Below are 6,000 nucleotides of genomic sequence, written 5' to 3'. Positions count from 1 at the left end.
TTTCTCACTCTAAACGATGTAGACAGTCTTACAGTACTCTCTAGTCGATGAATGGGCTTCTCTTCTAGTTCTTCCCAAGATTCCAGCGGCGCTCCATCTGTGCTGCCAGTAAGGCAAAACGAATGTCTTATAAATGGATTCCATCGCGGAAGTCCGAACCTCTGGAGACTCTCATGATGGACATTTGCTCTGTGAACGAACAGTCTGTGGATGGAGCTACAATGTTTCTCTTTATCATAGATGAGTCTACAAGGTACAAGTGGCCGTTCCTACTCAAGAAGAAGAGTAAAGCAACGTTCCACATCAAGGTCCTGCTGAACAGGCCGCGAACGCGCTTTCCTGAGAAGAAGGTGCGACGACTACACTCTGACCAAGGAGGTGAATTTGCAAGCAAGGAACTAAGTGACTACTGCGTCGACCAAGGGATTGAGCAGCAGTTTACGAATGCCTATTCTCCTCAAGAGAACGGAATTGTGGAGCGTGCTAATGGCGTGGTTCTACCAAGAATCAGAGCGATGCTGATGGCTACACACATGCCCAACTCCTTGTGGGGAGAAGCCTTCCTGCATGTGGTGACGACGTTGAACTGGTTGCCCACCAAGCCTTTAGGATTGGTGTCCCCGCACCAGAAACTGTACGAATCGGAGCCCATGCTGGATGATTTGCGAACTTGGGGCTGTCTGGCACACGTGCGTATTCCCCCTGAGTCAAGACAAGCGAAAGAAAAGCTGGAAGCAAGGGCAAGACTGTGTTTATTACTGGGTTATAGCGAATCGACCCTAGGCTACAAGTTCATTGACCTGGTGACAGCTCAAGTGGTGACAGCTCGTAGTGGGAATGTGAAGTTCCATGAAGAGTTCACAACCGATGGCATCTACATGAAGCATCTATTAGAGAACGCATTCTTTGATGGTGATCATACTCTACGCGAGACTGTACCTGTGGCGCGCATCAAGACCAACATGGAGACGTACCTTCCAGGTTGGAGTGACGGCATCTCTAATGCGGAGAAGCCACTTGAGGCGGTACCACTTGCTGACGAGCCTGCAGAAACTGAGTTAAGTTCAAGTGGAAGTTTGTCAATCGTTGACGCACCTGTGAGCAAGGACAGTGCGGAGACTGCTGGTGTTGCAGCACCAGCCATGTTGCAGGGTCTTACTGAAGAAACCGAGGAAGGTTTGGAAGTGAGGAAGCGCAAGAGACGCAGAACAAAGAAGAAACCTGCAATGGTGGAGAATGAGACAAGTGGCTTCGAGATTCAATCTCCATCAAGAGAGCCCTGCCTAAAGCGACCAAGAAGGAAGCAGAAGGCGAACGTTCGATTGTCGGATTACGTGGTAGGCCTAGTGCAGGCTATGACTACGGATGTGCAGATTCCGACGACGTACAAACAAGCACGTGCAAGCAAGTACTGGCAGCAGTGGAGAGCTGCAATGTTGGTGGAACTTCAATCGTTGAAGGGTCACAAGACCTGGAAACTTGTACCCCGCAAAGATGCCAAGAAAGTGAAGGTGATAACGTGTAGGTGGGTCTTTGCTGTGAAGCGAGATGAGCGTGGACGAATCAAACGTTTCAAGGCGCGACTAGTGATCCATAGATTCAAACAACAACTTGGGATTAACTACTCTGAGACCTATGCACCTGTGATCCGGTTCGAAACCATACGTGCGGCTATCTACTACGCTGTACAAAGAGGTTGGGAGGTGTTGCAATTTGACGTGAAGACGGCTTTTCTGTATGGAGACTTGGACGATACTATCTTCATGGAGCAGCCTCCTGGCTTCCAGGTGGATGGACCTGGGTCCATTTGCAGATTGTTGAAGAGCCTGTACGGACTGAAGCAAGCACCGAACGTTTGGAATCGCACGCTTCATACGAAGCTTGTTGCGATGGGGTTTACTAGGACGGACTCTGACTACGGCCTATATGCATTGAGGAAGGATGGTGAAGTCAAGTTGCTATTGACTGTATACGTGGACGATCTACTGCTGATGGGTTCACGTGACCTGTGTGCCACAATCGCTGCCTCACTGCAAGAGACATTCGAGCTCACGACGATGGGCACAGTCAAATATCTCTTAGGCGTCGATATCCTGATTGACCGGCCGCGCCGGCAAATAGTGTACTGCCAGAAGCAGTACGTACTGGAGGTGTTGAAGCGTTTTCATATGGAGAACTGTAATGGCTGCGCTACACCAGAAGCTACGACGCCCTCGAAGACAGACGTGCCTGCTTCGAAGGAGTATCTTCCCTACAGAGAACTGGTGGGTGCTCTCCAGTACCTCGTTAGTGCATCGAGACCTGACATAGCTCATGCTACCCGACACCTGGGCAAGTATCTTGCGAGCTATGATCATATGCATTTCGCACAAGCCAAGAGGGTGCTGCGTTACCTGAAGGCTACATGTGACTACGGACCAGTGATGAATGTGAAGCTACAGACTGATGTGCAAGTTAGTGGCTACTCTGATGCCGATTATGCGAGCGACCCTGTGGATCGACGGAGTATCAGTGGCTACATCACTATGCTGGACGACAACGTCATCTCCTACGCATCTCGCAAGCAAGAAATCAACGCGCTCAGTACCTGTGAAGCTGAGTATGTAGCAATGGCAGAGGCGACCAAGGACTTGCTGTGGCTTGCTGGCCTATGCAAAGAGTTGAGCTGGAAGCATCCAGTACCTCAACTACTGGGAGACAATCAAGGAGCCATTGCATTAACTGCGAAACCTGGCAAACATTCGAAATCGAAACATATCGATAACAAGTATCACATGATCAGACGCCATGTGGAGTTGAAGCAACTTACAACCCAACACATCGGAACTGATGATATGGTGGCCGATATAATGACAAAGGCACTTGCAGTGGTGAAGTTCACACACTTTCGCAAGGCTATGAAAGTCTTACCTATTGTGTCGAGCGACGACAACGTATCCGAGGACATGGCTACAACTACGACTACTGCTACTGCGTTGACTACTGCTGTTGATGCGGAGGCTGTACCTGAGCGACATTGATGAAGACGAGGGCGATCGAGTGGGAGTACTGTTACTGAGTGGACTGCTATTGTCTTTGAGCTGCGACTACGCTACTACTAGGACTATGGCGGCAACTAGGATGCGCGTGTGTGATCGCGTCGACTTCCAAGTGCGTCGCCGAGATCAAGTGGGAGTGTGAGCTATAAAACTTACCTGCGTGTCGAGCGCCAGTGCATTGCAGTCTGCCAGTGTCCGGTGCCCCCATCTACGAGCCACCGTCCACTGCCAGTGTCTGCAAAGACACATCCCAAGGACACTCATGCGCCTGGCAGTGCAGCTTGCGGCTGCACTACAACCGGCTACACTGAGTACACATGCGTGCAATGGCGAAGGACTATACCAAGGACTGTATGCACAAGGACATCGTTGGCTGTGCGCTGCCAAGATGGTGTATTCAAACGAGAGTGCATTTATCTAGAGTTTAGTATTGACTTATTTGCTATTTGTATACTAATCTACTTTTGCGGTACAGCGGTGTTCTGGCGGAGGCTGCTCAACACTTTGCGTTTTGACGCCTGCCGCTCATCTTACCCCCCTAGTGGAGTCTGGTGTGCGTCCGTCCGTCAGTCCGTCCGTAACGGGCTAGGGTTAATAATCCTCACGCTAATACGCGCGTTCTACTGGCTGCCGAGCGCAGTGAAGGCGGCCTCGATTCGCTAAAATTGCAATATGTGGTGTACACACTGTATGTGGTCAGCACATCGTACTTAAATGCACCGTTCAAATTTCATTTTGCCCCCATTTTTAACGCTGGAGCGCCACCTCACGCAAAGGGCGCTGCGTGTGTGCGGGTTAATTTGCATTGGTAGGCTTCGCCGACGTGCACACCGGTACTATTATATCGTCGTAGGCGCTGTTGATTTTTTTAGGCCCTGGCGACACCACTGAATCGCATTTTAGCAAAGTAGTAATTCAATACTTCGAAATACTTAGTTTAATACTTAAAAAATAATATTACTAATTTAATAAAAACGTTTCTAATAAAACATTTCTCCAATGGAACGTTTACCTCTCATGTGCTCGACGTGCCAGGCGGTTATTGTGCACCCCCCGCTCGAGCCAGACGGTCTAGGGCTGCAGCTCCGGCTGTGCGCCTGTTGCGAACAATTCTTAGCATGGGATGCATTCGCACAGGGCGAGGTTCGGGCGGGTGCCCGCAGGTGCATCGCGTGCGCCTCTGGTCCATACAGCCAGGCGTTTTGGCACCGCCCACGCACACCAGAGCCGAAGCCAGTCACTGATTCGCGCCAACAAAGCCTGGCCTTAGTTGCCGCCGCTATGGGCCCCCCACAACCGCCGCGGCGCGTTGTCCAGGAGCGCATTAATCGCCGCCGTCGTCGCTGGAATCCTCGCCAGCGCAACAAACATCCGCGTAATCACCAGAAAAACTGATTGGCTAAAAATAAACGTTTTCCATTGGTCACAATTACTTTCGTGTTTAGGTGCGTTGTATGGGAGCTTAGGACAGGGCGTGAGCCTAGGAGAAGGTGCGAGCTTATCGAACTGGATTTGTAGGGCAGTACGAAACAGTATGTACGATGGAGGGGAAACAAATATGGACACAGAGCTACAAAGCACGGAAGCGAGCCGATGCAATTAGCATGTAAATCTATGAAAGCACTAAGAGTCACGGACTCTGTTAGACTCTCTACCTAAAACCGGGCTAGAACACGTAGCTGCTACAGAGCACGGAAATCACCTACGATACAACACGTAGACCACGAAGCACGGTAAAATACGAAGCACAAACGGCAGATCTACCGGGACACCACAAGATAACTAGATAGTATGGTCTGGGCCACTATACCATGGGAGAACGCAGCCGCGGAGCTATAGTCAGAAAATCGTCGAGCCGCGGAGATCGATACCAGTGTTGAACCTGAGCTTACCGAGCCACGGAGGACAGAAGTACATTAGAACTCAACTGCACGGACGGTGGCCCAGCCACAAATTACACGGGGGGGGGGCTTGGGGTGACGATTGTACACCGTGGAGCACGATGCCATTGTAGAACACAATAACGCGGGCAGCGCAGATGCACTACGCGGGCACAATACCATATACAGCAAAACCACACCGCGATTGCACGATATCGTGATAACGCGGTCGATGGAGCCTCACCTGGAGAGCACGATACACGGGCGACGGAGCAACACGACTGCATGCAGTCACCAAACCACGGAATAGCACACTTCGGCTAGAGCACCGGCGATGGAAGGCCAACGACCACGAAATAGTATCTACCACGAAGCCAGTGCAACCCACATAAACGTTTGAGAACAGAGAAAAGTTAGCATTTTCGAAAAGGCCGTACTAAAGCGCATGAACCCACAAGAGAGAGGACATAACCGCTGAACAGCGTGAGCCCTGGGTGAGCAGGAACCACGAAGCCGGGATGAGCAGGAAAGAGCGCCGGCCACTGAAGAACATAACATCCAGCCTGTAGTACGGGGTACCAAACCACGCTATTATACGGGTCCACATGAGACTACGGAATAGTAAGTGGTTAAATACACGAAGCCAAGACCTACTGGGGTGAGCGACGCTCACAAAGTACGCGACACCAAGAAGCACTAAAGTTGCGGCCACCTCATCTCCAACAAACCATGCCACTCCGCCGCGTAGCGGCGGCGAACGACTAGTCAGAGAGCAGCAGAGGAGAGCAGCCTCGCCAGACACCGCAGTCCTGTCGCGGCCTTTTGCCCGGCACCTACGTGGTTACGTTACTTCCTGATTAGTTTCCTAAAGTTGACATTTAAGTGTATTTACATTTAAATGGCTCCTACTCTTAGAAGCGATCGACACATGGAGAACAATCCCCCCGTGACGAACCCTACGTCACCACTGCCCACGTTCTGAGTCAAGAGTATGAGGCTATAGCACGAAAGCACTCGACTGCGACGCGGAAGGTAAGAGATACTGGGCGTGTTGCTCCCTGAGAGACAACGACCGTAACGTG

Source organism: Phytophthora infestans, genomic scaffold (genome assembly GCF_000142945.1).
Source record: "Phytophthora infestans T30-4 supercont1.2 genomic scaffold, whole genome shotgun sequence".
NCBI classification, from domain to species: domain Eukaryota; phylum Oomycota; class Peronosporomycetes; order Peronosporales; family Peronosporaceae; genus Phytophthora; species Phytophthora infestans.
This window is presented reverse-complemented; position numbering follows the sequence as displayed.